The 20,905-nt window shown below is 44.2% G+C and overlaps 1 protein-coding gene across 4 annotated transcripts in view; it reads left to right on the top strand.

Annotated features, from left to right (window-relative positions):
• Window positions 1–4,636: 4,636 nt before the first annotated feature.
• Window positions 4,637–20,905, top strand: part of LOC141917778 (CDC42 small effector protein 2-like) — a 134,527-nt gene continuing 118,258 nt past the window's right edge. For 3 of the 4 annotated variants that reach the window (XM_074811286.1, XM_074811283.1, XM_074811285.1), the window contains exon 1: window positions 4,637–5,454. The gene's annotated coding sequence lies outside the window, so the exon portion shown is untranslated. The other variant, XM_074811284.1, reaches the window with a different exon arrangement.

The raw sequence follows: 20,905 nt of genomic DNA on the forward strand, positions 1-20,905 counted from the left end.
TCCTTTCATTCATTACAGAAATTGTTTTGCTGGTAGAAATACATGACATACATTCAGTTTTCTCAAACATATTGATTTTAGGGTCACATTCATTAACATTTGTGTCACCAGGTAAAAGATCAGAGTGCCTGCTTTTATCCATGATGTGCCATTAATGGTATGCACTGAACAGCCATCAAGATCTTTCTTATTGTTTGTGGCTCGAATACTTAACTGGTTTTCATTAATCTCTTTTACACTGTACCCATCACCCAAAAGTTTCGTTTCAATTCTGGTCTGGTTTGCAGAGTCCTCTGCAATTCTCCTTGTATTCCTATTGTCTAGAAGATCCACTTCCCATTCACCACAGTGGTCCCCAATTTTTGAATCTCGGTTAACTCCTGAGGGTTATATATCTTTTTCCCATAATCTACTTCTTGTTCCATTACATATAAACAACCTTTTGTCTTCAGATAATTCAGTTTGTTCTAGATCAGGTCTTATCTTTCTTTGTAATTCTATTACTTCAATGGAATTGTGACTTAATTCACCCCTAGGATCTCCATATAAAAATTGAGTAGGATTTTGAGCACCGGTTACTCTCAGTTCTAATTCTGGTGCTTCCATTAAGATAGTCTCATATTTCAATAGCCGACTATCAGTGAGCCATTTCTCAGCCTTTTGCTGCAGTACCCCACGCACATCATGAGGGGAAAACACTGTGATAATCGCTCCAAAAGTTACCTTTAGTGCTTCTTCAATCAGTAAGGCTGCTGCCACTAAAGACTGTAAGTATGTTGGCCAGCCCCTGCTTAAGGGATCTAATAATTTTGAAAAATATCCAATTGGTCTCTTACTTCCAGCCTAATCTTGGGGCAGAACCCCATAAGCAGTTTGATTTGAGGTAGTTATAAATAATTGAAAAGGCTTTTTAACATCTGACAAACTTAACACTGGAGGCTCAGCCAGTGTTTCTTTTAGTTTCTGAAACCTATTTTCATCTCTTCTAACACGCACCTCCTGCGCTTCTCTTAACAATTCCTGTAGACCCCGCTCTTGCCAATCATCGAATTTTTCTAACTTCTTTCTAATATCTCCCCATAATTTGGTCACGAATTGAGTTTTAATAAAGCCTCCCCCCACCGGGGATGCAGGGTCTACTCCCGAATACATTTGTAAAAAAAAATTTATTTTTTTTTTTTTTCCTCCTCGCTGGCCGCTTTATTCCCCGGCCGGGCTCCTCCAGCAGCGCGCTCAGACCGCAGCGCTCGGCGCAGCCCCCGCGGGGGTGCAGCCGCGGCCAGGCCCCCTCCCTGCGGCACCGCGGGGGGGCCGCGTCCTGGCGTGGGGTCGTGCCGCGGTCCTAGGGGCCGCCCGCCGCCGCCAACGCCTTCCCAAACCTCTGCCCCACTATTTTCTAATTGTTTCTGCTTTTCTCGATTACGGGTTCGGCTGCTGGTGGAGGGGAAGGAGCGCTAGGTTTTGGTTCCTCATCCAGGAGTTTAAGATACAACCCCTTTGTTTTCTGTGCATAGGCCTCAATCCATAGGCGACAATACACAGTCAATCCCAAAAACTTTCTTAATTCTTTCTTAGTTCCAGGGAGCGGTAGATTAATTATCCCTTGAATCCTTTCGGGATTTATTTTTCACCTTCCTTCTGTAATTAAATGGTCCAAATACTTAACCTCATTTTCTATATATTGGATTTGGCCTTTGAGACCCTTAACCCTTGTTTTCCCAGAAAATTAAGGAGTCCATCAGTGGCTACTTTCACCTCAGACCGCTCCTCCCCTGAGAGTAAAATGTCATCCACATACTGTAGTAACATGACCCCTTCCGGTGGCTTAAATTGTTCCAGAATTTGTTCTAATATCTGCCCAAATAAATTAGGGGATTCTGTAAATCCTTGAGGTAGAACAGTCCACCTCAACTGTTGTTTGCACCCTGTCTGGGGGTCTTCCCATTCAAAGGTAAATAAATCCCTACTTTCTGGATCCAATGTGTAATAAAACATATATGGTATTTGTTATTCAAATCTCAAGGGGAAAAAGAAGTTGTAGTCAGGATGTTGTGGCTGAACAGTTTTGTAATTCTCTTATGTAAATAAGAAATAAGATATATGTGTATAGTTTCTATTGTTAAAATCAGTTGGTAGAAGGGAGCTAAAATGGCCCCCATCTTCAAGCCACTACAAAAACCCCTGTGCTGAGTCATCCCCCCTTCTCTGATGGAAACCTGAGAAAAGCCCGGGAAAACAGGAGAAAAGCCCTCGAAACTTGTTTACACCTTTGCAGACCCCTCAGGGTACGCCCATCATGAATATGGATGAAGCCTACACTATAAAGGGACTCGGTTCTGTCCTGTAAGGTGTGTGTCCTGGTAGAGCAGAGACTCCCGGCACACCCAGCGCTGTTTTGCTTACTCGCCGCTTGCTAATAAAATTTTATTGACCACTAAAAATTGAGAAGTGGTTATTTCCCACTAAATTACAATTAATCAATAACACAATGGGTAAGCCCAAAAAGCATCCTTTAAGTCTATAACACTGAACCATCTGTGTCCATGTGGTATTTTACTCATCAGAGTATACGGGTTTGGTACCACAGGATACCTCTTTTTGACTATTTCATTTACTTTTCTTAAGTCTTGTACTAATTGATAAGAACCATCCGTTTCTCGAACTGGCAAAATGGGGTGTCGAAAGGGGACATACAGGGTTCCAGCAGTCCATCCTTAACCAACCCCTCAATTATTGGTTGAAGACCTTTCCGCCCCTCTGCTGAAATCGGATATTGTTTCTGTCGTACTACGTCATGTCCATCCAATAAGGTAATTTTTAAGGGGGGGATTTTTAGTCCTCCCCTATTACCCTCTTTGACTCACACGATGGGGTTTATATCTACCTCATCTTTCTCTGTCAGAGTATTCATAGTAATAGTCATACACATTCCTTATAAGTGTGGATTTGTAATCCTAGTCGTATCACCAAATTCCGGCCCAGCAGATTACTGCCTGCCTTTGGGACATATAACAGTTGTCCCACAACTGTCCTATTTTTAAATCTCGAACTGGTACATTTAAATACAGAAACCGTAAACCCTTCCCCATTTATGCCGGCCACCGACGCCCATTGGTCCGATAGCTGCAACCCCAAGGGAATATAATTTAAAGAAGTCCTGCTTGCCCCGGTATCAACTAAGAATATCACTTCCTCCTCCCGGGGTCCCACCCTCAAATTTATCAAGGGCTCTTGGTGGGATCTATAGCTAAAGAGCCCCTGACTCCTCTATTCTATGTCTTCAAAGTTCATGACTGGAATTACTTTAACTCTGAGCATTCTCTCTCAAAATGCCCCAGTCTCCCACAATGATAGCTTCTGGAGGCTTTTCATCCCCAGTTTCTTCCCATTCCTCCTGTTCCACCTTTAAGGTAAAAAGGTGTTCAGTCCTTTGTTGGACCCAGCAGGAGGCGTAGTCAGACTCCTCTTGTGAAAAAGGGGTCTTTGAACTCACATAGAAGTTTAAGTCTTGACATAACCAGTTCTTAGTTGACCCATATTTTGGCCAAAAAGCCTTATGTCCCAAAATGGGCTCCTTTGTCCACACAAAAACACAATAATGTGTCATTTTCTTTTTGTCCTTCCCCTTTGTATTTGGAACGTTCCTCCATCGTATCAACATTCTCCCCAATGGACTGTACGGGGGAATGTTTTCAGGGACCTTCCCTGAATTCCCGCTAAGCTTAGTCTTTTGTTCCCCATTTTTTTTTTCCCGAGACTTCTGGTCGTTTTCCTCGCGGCACAGCAGAGCCGCCACTGCGGACTCCGCCCTCAGCCCGTACTGACGTACGGCTCACTCGCTCCCACCCACCAGAATCTCCCAGACCACCAAGGCAGTACTTAACAGTCCAATTTTCTTACCTTGGTTCGTGCACAAGAGTTGCCTGGTCTAACAGCGCTTTCCAAAGTTCCTCTTTTTTTTTTTTTCATCCTCTTGCCCCCAGTGGTTCACAAGGCCTGTCTATATTATCAGTCTCAGGATCTCAGTCGGTCCCCGTGGAGTCACCGTCGATGATTCGCGAGACCGTTGAAATCAACAGGGCGCGCCTCCTCACCCTCAACGGCGGAGACTCCCAGGCGACGACTTCGCTCCCGGATGAGCCCCCAAATTGTGAGAAACGCTCAGTTGCCAATTATCCATAGCTCAGACAGGATGCGGTGTGAAGCACTCTTTATTACATTCTTGCAAGACCAGGCGCCCCCATCAAGTGGACGCGCCTACCAGCCATCATGCAATGGTTTATATCCCTTTCTCCCAACCGCCAGTTCCCTCCCCTGATTCCTCATTGGCTGAGTACTACAGGGTGTACAGACTTCCCGAACCGCCTACTGATACGCCCCTTCATGTATGTGTTCATACGTCACATGTTCATGGAAATGAACCTTGCCTTTCTCCAGGGCGGAGAAGTTAATATGCATGAGCTCATCATGCAAGCTACTAAGATGGAAAAGTTCGCCCCAAGTCTTTCGGTATCTGCATCCATCTAAAGCCAGTTCCAAGTACTGGGTCATCACAGTTGACAAAAAGACCACTTGCCTTCTAGCCCTAGGCCAGGGATTCCAATGGTTGTGAATTGCTCTTGTTGATTGCTTTGGTGAATCGCTCCTGCCCTTCCCATCAGGCTTATTATGCGAAAACAACATTCTTTCCCTTACACTATATCACTAGGAGTGCCTTGCTGACCAGAGCCTGTGGTGATAAGAGCTGTGTAGGAGCAACATACTCCACGTAACTGACCACAGCTAGGGAGAACTTGCTAGGCCTGCTCCCACTGGCTGCCCCACCACCGCCCACTGACTCACCCCGCCGCCCCGGGCTGGCAGCGAGGGGCCGCAGAAAGGCCGCGCCGGGCCATGTGGCCCACAGACCCTGTAGCGGCCTGCTCCTGCAGCGCCCCCAGCGGTGCCTGCTACCTCACCAGGTCCTGGCCCTGCAGCTATGTTCGGCAGCGGAAGGGCGGGTTGTATATAAGGGCTGACAGGAGAGAGCAACTGGTCTACTTGCTGCTTGGTTTCCTTTATCCCCTACCTTCCTTGTCGTGCTGACCCCAGTCGATAGTGTGGAGCGAGCCAGCCTGGTGGATCCGGTTTCCATCGCCGCACTAGCGCCACTGAGGTCGCCATTTTCACCTCCTCCCCACCCCAGACTCTCGGCCGGGCTCGCTACGCCGTGGAGGGAAGGCGCTTCGCCGGCAGCTGCAGGCAGTGTTCGGTGTTCAGCTGCCGCAGGGGAGTCAGCCGGGAGGGTGAAGAGAGGCTAGCGTCGCTCCTGCCCGTTGTGTGTGACCGCCCGGCCATCACCAGCCTCCTCCACCCCTCCCCAGCGCTGTGGGGAGGGAGCACGGGACTCCCGAAAGGAGGGGAAGAAGGTGCTGAGGAGAGGTGAACAAGGAGAGACTGCCACTGTGGACAGCGGTAAGTGACCGGGACAGGGATTTGGATTCCCCCGCCAACCCACTGGGCGGTTTTACCACTTCCTCTTTCCCCCGTGAGTCCGAGAATCGGCCTCACCGGGCTGCCAGCCATCAAGGGTGCCGCTGGGGCCGGATTGGGCAGGGGGCTTGTGGAGCACGTACCTGCAGTCGGCGGCAAGTCGGGCTGCGCCTTAGGCACTAGAACCGGTCGCTCCCTTTCCCCCAGGCGGGAGCTTGGGTTTCTGCCGGTTCCCCGCCCGCGGACTGGAGCGGAGCAAGGGGGCAGCCCCAGCAACCTCTCTCTGTGGAGTCCCCAGCCTGCTGGCGTCGGCTCCGAGGAACCCACCGGTATCTTCCGTGCTACAAGCCCTCAGCCCTGCGGCTGGGCTGGGCGAGCTCCCCGCGAACGGCGGCAGGGCCACCGAGACCCGGATGAGGCGCTGTGAGGAGAACAGCCCCCTTGTAGGGGTACCTACCCTCAGAACAGGTAGGGTCTTTGCTAGCAGCGTGGTGAGCGATGCTCCTGAGGCGTTTTAAAAAACGTTTTGTTTTGACACACACATACAAAAAAAAAAAAAGCCAAGAAACAGCGTTTCTGGTAGGTTATAAAAATTAGGGTGTTAGTGGGTGGGTTGGTGGCTTTTTTGTTTTGTTTGTTTGGGTTTTTTTGGGGTTGTGTTTTTTTTTTTTTTTTCCGGGGGGAGGTAGATGTGAGGGAGGGCAAATGGTGCTTTGAACAGGTTGCTTGGTGGCAGACCTGCGGGAGGTCGAGGCTGTGCGGGGGCTCTGAGCTCGGCCCTATGATGAGCACAGGGTGTGGTGGCCTGCTGGGAATGCTGCGGTGCCTCCCTCCCAAGCAAGAGGCTCGAGTGTCTGTTACCGTGACACACCACCATCCCACCCTCCCCTTTAAAATAATGGTATAGCTTGTTGTACAACGGTGTGAAATGCAGAATGTCACTCTGAAGCTACCAATTAAACCAAGTGTCTAAAGGCCATGGGGGATGTAACAGTGATAAACTAATTTTGTATCTAGAGAGCTAAACTCTTCATTTTAACATGATGGTTTGAAATGTGGGGCTTGTCTTTTGGATTAAGCATTTAATTTTTAGTCTATTATGTAACTTCATGCTCTTATCAGAATTATAAATCTTTCATAGGCCTATCAGTTTTTGGGACTTCTAACTCTGAAGTCAGATGTGAAATAGATCATAAATCTTCTGATCTTGTTTTTGAACTTGGATGGAGTAATTTTTTTACCTTTTTTTTTTTTCAAAATGAGAAACTCTTTAGAAGCAATTTGAACAAAACCCTAAACAGGCCCTTCTCATGCCCATTCCAAACATCCTTCCTGTACTGTGATAACTGCTTAAAAAATAAAATCTAAAAGTAAATATGTTTGCAAAGTTGGGGGGATTGCTTTAGTTCTATTTCTTTTTTGTGTGTGTGAAGGATCTTATCTAATGCTCAAGGACTGAGTTGTGGTTTGTGTTTGTTTTTTTTCTTTTAAAAACTTGAATCAGTGTATAAGGAACTCTTGTAAATATAATATTAGTGTTACAGTTGAAAGAAGTAATTGGGTTAGAATGTGTTCTTGCACTCAAGGCATGTTTAATTACTGACATTTACTTAGGTCATCTGATTAATATAGCTCAGTGGAGGTGTGGATCTGTTTCTGAAAGTTGCATTTTTCACTGTCAAAACAGATACAATTTTGAAAAATATAAGTAGTGAATTTCTGTTGTAATGATTAGTATATTTTGGGAGGAGAAAGGGAATATTGAAGATGAAATTACAGAAAGTGATCTTGCAAATGCTTATGACTATTAACGAATTAAGTAGCAATTCAAATAAGCAATTAGGTCCTTTACTGTGTATAAGTTCTAGTATGTTGTATTGGGTTTACATGGCAAGGTTTTGGTAGTGGGGGGTGGTGGGGGGTGGGGCTGCAGGGGTGGCTTCTGTGAGAAGACATCAGGAGCTGCCCCCATGTCAGAGACAGTTTAATCTGGCTCCAAAACGGACCCCCCAATGGCCAAAGCTGAGCCCATCAGCAACTTAGGTTGTGCTTCTGTGATAACATATTTAAGAAAGGGTAAAAAAAATCCACACAGCAGCTTGTGGGAGAGAGGAGTGAGAGAAACAGCCCTGCAGACACAAAAAGAAAATAACACTTTTTTCTCCCCCCCCCTGCCCTTCCCTAGGCTTGACTTCACTTCCTGCCTGCCCTCCCGCCCCCCCCCCCCCCCCCGCCCCCCCCAGCAGGGGGAATAGGGGTTGCTGTCATAGAACTGTAGAATGATTCAAAACCCTGTTCAATCTGACCTTGAACACTTCCAGCAATGGGGCATCCACAGACTCTCTGGGCAACCTGTTCCAGTGTCTCACCACTCTTGTAAGTAACTTCTTCCTTATTTCCAATCTAAATCGACCCTCTTTCAGTTTAAAACTGTTACCTCTTGTCTTGTCACTACAGGCCCTGGTAAAAAGCCTGTCCTCATCTTTCTTATAAGCCCCCTTTATATATTGAAAGGCCACAATAAGGTCTCCCTGGAGCCTTCTCCTCTCCAGGCTGAACAACCCCAACTCTTTCAGCTTTTCAATCTTCTTACTGTATGATGTAGGCTTTTTGTTTTTCATTTTTTTTAAAGCTAAAATAAAAGGGAGGTCCTGGTATTTTTCTTCACTTATCTTAAATATTTGGAGGTTGAAACTGACAGTCTGAGACAGTGGTGCAGGACAATGCATCTGGGCCATTCCCTGCTGCCTCTTCACTGAGAACCCTGCAACTTTTTCCTCCCCTGCCCCCTTGCAATTGTGTGGCTGGACTTCCCTCTTCAGGTAGCCAAAGTACAGCTGTTTCTTGTTGTTATAAATTAAGACCACAATGGATCATAATCCGGTTAGAATTTTATTAATTATAGCAAATAGAATATGAGCAAAGACAGCGCTGGACAGCAGGGGAGTCTGCGCTCTGCCAACTGCCGCACTTAACAGTTTAAACAGTTCCCTTCTTATACATCTTTACTGCCGTGTTCATGGAGTAGTAGAGGTACTTTGCGCATGCCTCAGTTGTTGTTAGGGGGTCGTTTCCTGCCTCCTTTGTTCTTCTTACTTCTGCCCGCTCTTGCGGTTATCTTTTGAGTGGCATTTGTTCTGCTGGTATCTGGTTTAAGCAATTGCAGTTATCTCTTTTTACCCAAGCGGTGTCTGGTAGTTGTAAATTGTGGTTCCATATCTTTTGTTGCCTAACCTTTACATTGAGCTTAACATAAATTCCAATAAACAATACCCTAATTCATAGTTTCTTACAATTCCCCCGTTTCTTACAATTCCCCCGTTTCTTACAATTCCCCCGTTTCTTACAATTCCCCCGTTTCTTACAATTCCCCCGTTTCTTACAATTCCCCCGTTTCTTACAATTCCCCCGTTTCTTACAATTCCCCCGTTTCTTACAATTCCCCCGTTTCTTACAATTCCCCCGTTTCTTACAATTCCCCCGTTTCTTACAATTCCCCCGTTTCTTACAATTCCCCCGTTTCTTACAATTCCCCCGTTTCTTACAATTCCCCCGTTTCTTACAATTCCCCCGTTTCTTACAATTCCCCCGTTTCTTACAATTCCCCCGTTTCTTACAATTCCCCCGTTTCTTACAATTCCCCCGTTTCTTACAATTCCCCCGTTTCTTACAATTCCCCCGTTTCTTACAATTCCCCCGTTTCTTACAATTCCCCCGTTTCTTACAATTCCCCCGTTTCTTACAATTCCCCCGTTTCTTACAATTCCCCCGTTTCTTACAATTCCCCCGTTTCTTACAATTCCCCCGTTTCTTACAATTCCCCCGTTTCTTACAATTCCCCCGTTTCTTACAATTCCCCCGTTTCTTACAATTCCCCCGTTTCTTACAATTCCCCCGTTTCTTACAATTCCCCCGTTTCTTACAATTCCCCCGTTTCTTACAATTCCCCCGTTTCTTACAATTCCCCCGTTTCTTACAATTCCCCCGTTTCTTACAATTCCCCCGTTTCTTACAATTCCCCCGTTTCTTACAATTCCCCCGTTTCTTACAATTCCCCCGTTTCTTACAATTCCCCCGTTTCTTACAATTCCCCCGTTTCTTACAATTCCCCCGTTTCTTACAATTCCCCCGTTTCTTACAATTCCCCCGTTTCTTACAATTCCCCCGTTTCTTACAATTCCCCCGTTTCTTACAATTCCCCCGTTTCTTACAATTCCCCCGTTTCTTACAATTCCCCCGTTTCTTACAATTCCCCCGTTTCTTACAATTCCCCCGTTTCTTACAATTCCCCCGTTTCTTACAATTCCCCCGTTTCTTACAATTCCCCCGTTTCTTACAATTCCCCCGTTTCTTACAATTCCCCCGTTTCTTACAATTCCCCCGTTTCTTACAATTCCCCCGTTTCTTACAATTCCCCCGTTTCTTACAATTCCCCCGTTTCTTACAATTCCCCCGTTTCTTACAATTCCCCCGTTTCTTACAATTCCCCCGTTTCTTACAATTCCCCCGTTTCTTACAATTCCCCCGTTTCTTACAATTCCCCCGTTTCTTACAATTCCCCCGTTTCTTACAATTCCCCCGTTTCTTACAATTCCCCCGTTTCTTACAATTCCCCCGTTTCTTACAATTCCCCCGTTTCTTACAATTCCCCCGTTTCTTACAATTCCCCCGTTTCTTACAATTCCCCCGTTTCTTACAATTCCCCCGTTTCTTACAATTCCCCCGTTTCTTACAATTCCCCCGTTTCTTACAATTCCCCCGTTTCTTACAATTCCCCCGTTTCTTACAATTCCCCCGTTTCTTACAATTCCCCCGTTTCTTACAATTCCCCCGTTTCTTACAATTCCCCCGTTTCTTACAATTCCCCCGTTTCTTACAATTCCCCCGTTTCTTACAATTCCCCCGTTTCTTACAATTCCCCCGTTTCTTACAATTCCCCCGTTTCTTACAATTCCCCCGTTTCTTACAATTCCCCCGTTTCTTACAATTCCCCCGTTTCTTACAATTCCCCCGTTTCTTACAATTCCCCCGTTTCTTACAATTCCCCCGTTTCTTACAATTCCCCCGTTTCTTACAATTCCCCCGTTTCTTACAATTCCCCCGTTTCTTACAATTCCCCCGTTTCTTACAATTCCCCCGTTTCTTACAATTCCCCCGTTTCTTACAATTCCCCCGTTTCTTACAATTCCCCCGTTTCTTACAATTCCCCCGTTTCTTACAATTCCCCCGTTTCTTACAATTCCCCCGTTTCTTACAATTCCCCCGTTTCTTACAATTCCCCCGTTTCTTACAATTCCCCCGTTTCTTACAATTCCCCCGTTTCTTACAATTCCCCCGTTTCTTACAATTCCCCCGTTTCTTACAATTCCCCCGTTTCTTACAATTCCCCCGTTTCTTACAATTCCCCCGTTTCTTACAATTCCCCCGTTTCTTACAATTCCCCCGTTTCTTACAATTCCCCCGTTTCTTACAATTCCCCCGTTTCTTACAATTCCCCCGTTTCTTACAATTCCCCCGTTTCTTACAATTCCCCCGTTTCTTACAATTCCCCCGTTTCTTACAATTCCCCCGTTTCTTACAATTCCCCCGTTTCTTACAATTCCCCCGTTTCTTACAATTCCCCCGTTTCTTACAATTCCCCCGTTTCTTACAATTCCCCCGTTTCTTACAATTCCCCCGTTTCTTACAATTCCCCCGTTTCTTACAATTCCCCCGTTTCTTACAATTCCCCCGTTTCTTACAATTCCCCCGTTTCTTACAATTCCCCCGTTTCTTACAATTCCCCCGTTTCTTACAATTCCCCCGTTTCTTACAATTCCCCCGTTTCTTACAATTCCCCCGTTTCTTACAATTCCCCCGTTTCTTACAATTCCCCCGTTTCTTACAATTCCCCCGTTTCTTACAATTCCCCCGTTTCTTACAATTCCCCCGTTTCTTACAATTCCCCCGTTTCTTACAATTCCCCCGTTTCTTACAATTCCCCCGTTTCTTACAATTCCCCCGTTTCTTACAATTCCCCCGTTTCTTACAATTCCCCCGTTTCTTACAATTCCCCCGTTTCTTACAATTCCCCCGTTTCTTACAATTCCCCCGTTTCTTACAATTCCCCCGTTTCTTACAATTCCCCCGTTTCTTACAATTCCCCCGTTTCTTACAATTCCCCCGTTTCTTACAATTCCCCCGTTTCTTACAATTCCCCCGTTTCTTACAATTCCCCCGTTTCTTACAATTCCCCCGTTTCTTACAATTCCCCCGTTTCTTACAATTCCCCCGTTTCTTACAATTCCCCCGTTTCTTACAATTCCCCCGTTTCTTACAATTCCCCCGTTTCTTACAATTCCCCCGTTTCTTACAATTCCCCCGTTTCTTACAATTCCCCCGTTTCTTACAATTCCCCCGTTTCTTACAATTCCCCCGTTTCTTACAATTCCCCCGTTTCTTACAATTCCCCCGTTTCTTACAATTCCCCCGTTTCTTACAATTCCCCCGTTTCTTACAATTCCCCCGTTTCTTACAATTCCCCCGTTTCTTACAATTCCCCCGTTTCTTACAATTCCCCCGTTTCTTACAATTCCCCCGTTTCTTACAATTCCCCCGTTTCTTACAATTCCCCCGTTTCTTACAATTCCCCCGTTTCTTACAATTCCCCCGTTTCTTACAATTCCCCCGTTTCTTACAATTCCCCCGTTTCTTACAATTCCCCCGTTTCTTACAATTCCCCCGTTTCTTACAATTCCCCCGTTTCTTACAATTCCCCCGTTTCTTACAATTCCCCCGTTTCTTACAATTCCCCCGTTTCTTACAATTCCCCCGTTTCTTACAATTCCCCCGTTTCTTACAATTCCCCCGTTTCTTACAATTCCCCCGTTTCTTACAATTCCCCCGTTTCTTACAATTCCCCCGTTTCTTACAATTCCCCCGTTTCTTACAATTCCCCCGTTTCTTACAATTCCCCCGTTTCTTACAATTCCCCCGTTTCTTACAATTCCCCCGTTTCTTACAATTCCCCCGTTTCTTACAATTCCCCCGTTTCTTACAATTCCCCCGTTTCTTACAATTCCCCCGTTTCTTACAATTCCCCCGTTTCTTACAATTCCCCCGTTTCTTACAATTCCCCCGTTTCTTACAATTCCCCCGTTTCTTACAATTCCCCCGTTTCTTACAATTCCCCCGTTTCTTACAATTCCCCCGTTTCTTACAATTCCCCCGTTTCTTACAATTCCCCCGTTTCTTACAATTCCCCCGTTTTCTTTTTATCCTATTATTGTTTATTGGACGCTACTTTCATTTTCAGTACTGCAAGCAAACCTTTTTCCACACTCCCAACATTTATCATAGCACTTACAAGGTAATGTTTCACAATTACAATAGGTATAGTTCTCACGTGGAATAACACATTCACAACAGTCTTCATCCTCATTAATAGATACACTCTTATATTTTGCCCCAGACCTTGTAGTTAAAATAAGCAGTTTAGCTATGTCAAACCGTTCTTTAATGAAGTGTAAAATATAGCGTAATATACAAGGTCCAAATATAAGTCCCGGAATCAACATAACAAGCGGTCCTGCTAAAGCAGACAACAAAGTGGTTAGCCAAGGTGAAACATTAAACCAGTTTTCATACAATGATCTGCTCGCCTCACGATCTTTCTTACGTTGATCTAACCTTTTCCGGAGTTCAGACATAGTGTCTTGGACTACTCCCGTATGGTCAGCAAAAGAACAACATTCTTCATTTAGAGCTACACATAACCCTCCTTCTTTTAAGAATAATAGATCTAATCCTCTTCTATTTTGCAGCACTACTTCTGATAAAGATTTTACTGAAGTGGCTAAATTTTGGATAGATTGTTCTATTTTTGCCAAATCCTCATCTACAGCCATTTGCAAATTTTGTAATTCCTGACCTTTTACTAGGGAGGCTATGCCCGTACCTGCTCCAACTCCGCCTGCTATCAACAGTGTAGCTAGGGTTACTACTGTAATTGGTTCTCGTTTTTGTCTATTCAGATCTCCTTCAAAGTGGCGTAACACTTCCTCGGAGGTATGATAGATCAGACGAGGAATGATAATCACCTGTATACAAAACTGAGATTGATTAAACACGTTTAGGGATAGGCAGGGGGTTACGCCGATGTCTGAACAAACCCATTTAGCTCCTGGTGTCGGGATAGCCCATTTGTCATTTTGATTCTTGTGTTTCTCTATATTGGTGTTAGTGACTGTTCGGTTGCACAAAGGCTGATACTTTTCGGGCACTGTACCTATACATTTTCCTTGACCTATTACTAATTGAATAGTAATTCCTTGCGTCTGGTTCTTTAGGTCATCCCATGGACATTCTCGTGGGTTTGAACCGTTGGACCATTGAATTCTACCTGGTTTTCCAATTGCTTCAAAATATGGAGGTTTAACATTATAACATAACCAGCATTCCTCAGTTAAATTTGGTTTACTCTCATTAAGGGCACGGTAAGAGGCCTGCATTAGATTCCATAAGGGGTCCTTGGATTCTGGCAACTCCAGATCCCTGAATAAGGAGAATTCAGTCACAGTGTTTTTTGTTGTTTCCGAAAGGGAGTTTGGAGAAGGGGTTATGACAATTACGGGGGTAACCTTTTCTTCAGAAAAAGTGGGTGGATTCAGGGCTAGGTTTGGTCCTACTGGTAAGGGATCATGAGGAAGTCTTTCTTTTATTATTTTAAACATACTTCCCCTATCCGCTCCTGATTCCCAATATCTAATTCCCCAGATGCGGCCAACTAACCATGTGTAATCTTGGGGTTCTTTTACAATGATTTCAATTCTGATACAGGACACGCTGCCACAGGGTCTTGTAGGGTGTCCATCAAAATCATGCTTTGGGGGAGTGCAGCCCGGGGGTCCCCAAGTTACATCTATATATTTATCTCCCCGCGTTTTCCAATTTGAAGCAATAGTTTCACAACCCCAATAGCCACAGTAAAAATGACCTGGATAATTACAATAACTTCTGCCAGGGTTACTTGCTGGACATATATAAAATGCCTTGCATTGGGCCTGAAGCTTTGCTAGATCTGAGGTAAAAACAGGGGAGTCCTGTTCTATAGGTATCAGGGAATATAGATGCACGGAGAAATTCCACTTCCCTGGACCGGTCTGAGTTTGAATTAATTTTGACTCTAGTAAATTATATAATTTCCAGACCATAGGTTCATGAGGATTTCCATTTGCTTGGGTTATTATCAATAACAAAACTAACGGTATACCAGGAAAAAGGGTGTCTGTCAATTTTGCTAATTTAAGTATGTTTTTACCAGTCCTGGGGAAGTTCGGCCATTGCTGCTTTTGCGTCCCATTGTTCTGGTCCTTTTCTCCACAGTTTGTTCCTCCTCTGCCTCGCCCGTCGACTCGGTTGCTTCGAGCCACGGGGTGTACCATCTTCTCGGCAGCAAGGGAATTCTTCAGGAGAACAGCTGCTTCGGGCTTTTTGCCTGTTTACATAGGCTTTCCACTTTGCAGCTTTAACTAATGGGGTAAAGCAAGACACGGTTAGTACTTCCCTTCTGCACTTTATAACCAAAATTTCAGCTACAAAGGGGACTGGTTCGTTGGAGTGGTAACAATAATATTGAGGGTTTATTCCTTTGGCAAAAGATTTCCCACCACTCATGGGATTCCTGAATAATTTCTTGTTTTGGCTCTAGTTGTTTTAATTTCCACTCAGTGAGAGTTCGTTGGATTTTTCCAACACTGTGTGCAAACTCCTATTGGAGGGTATCCACATTCACAGTGTGTCCACCATTTATCCTGGCATACCTTACACCTAAAACAAGCAAATGGATAGCAATTGTAGTTCAAGTTATTATACCTAATTCGTATATCTAGAGTGTATATATTATTTACATCAGCATGTTTTCTATATTCAATATTGTGTGGTTGCATAAGCTTAGTAATTTCCTTTAATACACTTTGTATGCTTCCATATATAATAGATAAAAAAGGAAATAATTATAGCTAAAATAAACAGCAATACACACTTTATACCAAAAGGTAATGCGGCTAAGTAATCAAATAAAGTCTCTATCATTACGTTATCTTCTCAGGGTTATCTTGGTGTCACCTGGCGTACTGATTACTTTCCAGTGGGGTCTTGTCACTGGGCCTTTAACGCGACTGGCATGAGTCCATCCACGCTCAGCAGTCCGGACAGCTGTCTCTGTTGTAAGCAAAACAAGATAAGGTCCCTCCCAATTGGGTTTTAGGGTTTCTTCCTTCCACACTTTAACCAATATCCAATCCCCAGGTTTAACATTGTGAATTTTTAAGTCCAACGGGGGTCGTTGCACAATCAGCCCATGTTCCCAAAGCTTGTTGCGATGCTCTGCTAATTGTGAAACATATTCACTAATCACACGGTCTCGAATTAAAACATTTGTTTGTGGACTTTCAATTCTATAGGACATTCCATACACCATTTCAAACGCTGATATTCCTACATCTGCTCGGGGTCTGGTTCTGAGAATTAATAGTGCCATGGGTAGGCACTTAATCCATGATAATTTGGTTTCTATCATTAATTTGGTTAAAATAGTTTTGATTTCTCCATTCATCCTTTCAACTTTTCCCGAACTTTGTGGATGCCATGGTGTATGGTGTTCCCACTTAATACCCAAGCTTTCGGTTAGGTCTCTAACAATTTTTGACACAAAGTGTGTTCCTCTGTCCGAATCGATTACTTCAGGTACTCCATATCGAGGTATAATATGTTCAAGTAACACTTTAGTAACTTGGTTAGCAGTTGCCCTGGAGGTAGGAAAAGCTTCAACATAATGTGTTAAATGATCCACCATTACTAATAAATATTTGTAACGCCCTACCCTAGGTAGTTCAGTAAAATCCACTTGTATGTGTGAGAAAGGTCTGTATGCTGGGGAACGTCCTCCAAGAGGTTTTTGTCTCATGTTATTTCGATTAACCTTTTGACATGTCTCGCAGGCTGCCGTGACTGCCTTTGCTACGTTATATACGCCTATACAGGCAAACTGTTGATTAAAATGATCAACTAACGCCTGGGTTCCCCGGTGTGTTTTACTGTGTATTTTTGAAAATATTTCGAGTGCTATGCCCTTTGGCAAGGCTTCTCTCCCATCTGGCAATATGTACTTGCCATCTTGTTCCTTAGCTCCCATCTGTTCTAGTTTTTCCTTTTCTGCAGATTCAAAACTCAAATTCTTACTAACAGGTACTTGTTGCAAAGTCAAAATCATGTTATAATTGCCTGCCACTCGTTTTGCTTCGGTATCAGCTGCATTATTTCCCCTGACTTGATAACTTGTACCTTGTTGGTGTCCCTTTATATGTACAACTGCTATTTTATTTGGCATTTTCAATGCCCCCAGAACTCGCTGAATTAATTCCGGGTGTATCAGTTCTTTTCCCTGTGAGTTAACAAATCCTCTTTCCTCCCATATTTTCCCAAAAGTGTGCACTACTCTGAACGCATAGCGTGAGTCTGTATATATAGTTCCATCCCTTCCCTTCAGTAACACTAATGCTTTCCATAATGCGTATAGCTCACAGGCTTGAGCCGACCAACTGGCACTCAGGGGGCCTGATTCTATTGTCTTAAACTCTCCTTTTTCCAGCTTAACGATAGCAAATCCGGACAATCGTTTACCTTCCACTATTCGTGATGACCCATCTATAAACAATACTTCTCCACATTGTAGTTCTCTATCCATTGCCTACAATACCCAAATAGCCCTAATGCCTGTCGAATTTGCCTCTTAGTGACAGGCATAGGTAATTCCAGAATACCTTTAATGCGCTCTGGGTCCAATATTTTTTTGCCATTAAACAAATAATGCCCCAAATATTTCACTTTCTCCTCCACAAATTGTAACTTTTCTTGTGATACCCGTAGTCCCTTTTGTGCAAGAAAGTTTAGGAGTCGAATGCTTTCTTTTCTTACATCATCCTTATTATTCCCTGCTATGAGCAGGTCATCTACATACTGTAACAGTATGTTTCCCGTTTGTACTTGGTATTCTTTTAAGAGCTCTTCCAGGGCCTGTCCAAACAGATTAGGGGACTCAGTGAAACCTTGGGGAAGCACGGTCCATCTCAATTGCTGTCTACAACCTGTCTCTATGTCTTCCCATTCAAAGGCAAAATAATCACGGCATTCTTCTGCCAGCGGACAGGCCCAAAAGGCATCCTTCAAATCAACCACACTATACCAGGAGTTACGGGGTCCTAGCTTACTTAACAATGTGTATGGATTTGCTACTACAGGGAACCGGGTGATAGTTCTTTTGTTTATTTCTCTTAAATCATGTACAAGCCGATATTTCCCATTTGATTTCTTTACAGGCAGAATAGGGGTGTTAAAGGGTGACATACAAGGCTCTAAGATTCCTTGTGCTAGCAATCGATCAATTTCTGGTTTTAATCCCCTCCGTCCTTCTAGGGATATGGGATATTGTTTTACCCTCACAGGTATGTGGGGTTCAGAAATTTGGATTTTGATCGGTGGAATTTCCAATCTACTAATTGTGTCCGGAGAGTACCAGACATCGGGGTTAATTTGTTTTTGATCATCCACGGTCAAAGGATAAGCTGACACTGTTAGCTCCTGATTTTTTACTTTGACTTCTAATTGCAATTCAACAATTAAATCTCGTCCTAACAGATTAAATTCTGCTTCGGGGACGAGCAAGAGTTCACCCATTCCAAATTTATTTTCAGTTTCGAATACCACATTTTTGATTTTGTTTACTTTAAAGGGTTCTCCTTTTGCCCCAATTACTTGTACTTTTTCAGGGGAAATTTTACATCCCTCAGGTATTTGCCTGATAGTTGATTTCTCAGCCCCAGTGTCTACTAAAAAGGTGAACTCTTGTTTATGGGGACCTAATTTTAATTTTATCAAGGGCTCATGATGACTCCGGTCCCCTAAAATGTAGAGCCCCTGACTTTCCTATTCCGTTTTTAATGTTTCTTCATCCCTGATCCTTTCTCTGCATTTCTTCTTTATATGTCCCTTCTTTCCACAGTAAAAACAACATCTCTGTTCCTTCTGTACTACTATGTTCCCTTGTTTCGTTTCAGCAGATCTGTGTTCACCAGTCCGCCCGTTGCGATCCTCTCTGACCGCCGCTACCATCATTTTCACTTGTCGCTTACTACTCTCTTCTTCCCGCCTTACATAGACTTTCTGAGCTTCCCTTAATAATTCATCCAATCCTCTATCCTGCCAGTCTTCTAACTTTTCAATCTTCTTTCTGATATCTCCCCATGATTTTGCTACAAACTGAGTTTTGAGGAGTGCTTGTCCTAAAGGGTCGTCTGGATTTACCCCGGAGTACAGCTGAAGGGCTTTCCTCAGTCGCTCCAGCCACTCAGTAGGGCTTTCATCTTTCTTTTGCATTTCATTAAATGCTTTATTGATATTCTGGCCACGGGGTACTGCTTCTCTAATCCCCTGGATTACTATGGTTCTCAGGTCCTGCATATGAGTTCTATGCACCGGATCCTGATTATCCCAATCAGGTCTTTGGAGTGGCCATTTAATATCTGCTTGAGGTCCCTGGACATGTTGAGCGTCCCACAGTCTCATTCCTGCTCGTCTAATCATATCTCTTTCCTCGGTAGTAAATAATTGACCAAGGATAGATTGCATCTCATCCCAAGTATAAAGGTTTGGTCCCAAAAATTGATTTAATCTTTCTGCCACTCCGAGTGGGTCCTCAATTAAGTTTCCCATCTCGGTTCTTTTAAAATCCCGTAGGTCAGCCGAGTTTAGGGGTACGGAAATATATCCGATCACAGGTTGAGGTCCCCCCATGGGTACTTCCCTTAAGGGGTACATCTGAGCTGCCCCTTTTTGACTTCTAGTTACGCATCTAGAAGGAGGGGGAGACCCTTGTTCCGACTCTGGTGGGGGAGTGGGCGCTCTGGGGACCTCTGGAGGGGCTGTGGGAGCAGGGGGATGAATATAAGGAGGGGGAATTAGAAGGTCTTCATCCAATTCGTCCTTCTTTTTCTTTTGTTCAGTCTTTATTTCATTTAGCGGATAAAGCTTGGCTATCTCCCATCCCGGTCTCTCAAGCCATATTTCCGCATATTGACTTTCCTCCGGGTTAAGGGGTTTTTTACTATTAACCCAGAAATTTAATTGCTGTTTCACCCAATCTTCTTCTGACCCATAGATCGGCCAAATGACATTTGTTATTGAAATTTTCTTCCCTCCCCATTTCTTAGTACAATATTCTATCATTTTCTTCTTATCTTTCCCTAAGGTTCCGGGGAAATATCTCCAATTGTCTAAGATAAAGGCTAGAGGGGTATTCTTAGGCACCCTGGGTACCCTTCCCATGGGAGTCGAAGGTTTGCTGCCCTTCGTCCCCATCTTCTGGATTATCCACAAATACACACTCACTCGCTCCCCTTGTTCCTGGCCCAGTCCCTCGCGGGAGATGGGAAACGCAGTACTTAAGGGTCCACACTCGCTTGGTTCAGTATATCGAACCTCTCATTCGTTATAATCCAGGAAACCCAATCCCGCCCGAACGGCAAACTCGCGAGCAATTTCGCAATATACTTACGCGTCCTGCGTCTTCGTCCGGACTCCCGTGCACAGAAATTTTATGGGATTTTACCGGTTTTTCCTTTGCTCATTATTCTAGAATTTTAGGTTCGTCGGTAAGGTTGAGGTAGGCTGTCGGTCACGGGGCCGCGGATTGTCGCGGGGGCGCCTCCCCGGAGGACCAAAGCTCACCGTTCCTTATCCGAGTCACGGCACCAAGCAATTGTTATAAATTAAGACCACAATGGATCATAATCCGGTTAGAATTTTATTAATTATAGCAAATAGAATATGAGCAAAGACAGCGCTGGACAGCAGGGGAGTCTGCGCTCCGCCAACTGCCGCGCTTAACAGTTTAAACAGTTCCCTTCTTATACATCTTTACTGCCTGTTCATGGAGTAGTAGAGGTACTTTGCGCATGCCTCAGTTGTTGTTAGGGGGTCGTTTCCTGCCTCCTTTGTTCTTCTTACTTCTGCCCGCTCTTGCGGTTATCTTTTGAGTGGCATTTGTTCTGCTGGTATCTGGTTTGTTTAAGCAATTGCAGTTATCTCTTTTTACCCAAGCGGTGTCTGGTAGTTGTAAATTGTGGTTCCATATCTTTTGTTGCCTAACCTTTACATTGAGCTTAACATAAATTCCAATAAACAATACCCTAATCCATAGTTTCTTACAATCCATAGTTTCTTACAATCCATAGTTTCTTACAATCCATAGTTTCTTACAATCCATAGTTTCTTACATTGTCATATGACTTTGACCGCATGGTGGGTAGATGTTCTTAGTCATGTGAAGAAGAAGGTATTAAGGCTTGTGGTTCTTCATCACAGTTACTATATTAATTATCTAGTCTTATGAAATATT

Source organism: Strix aluco, chromosome W (genome assembly GCF_031877795.1).
Source record: "Strix aluco isolate bStrAlu1 chromosome W, bStrAlu1.hap1, whole genome shotgun sequence".
Classification (NCBI taxonomy): Eukaryota; Metazoa; Chordata; class Aves; order Strigiformes; family Strigidae; genus Strix; species Strix aluco.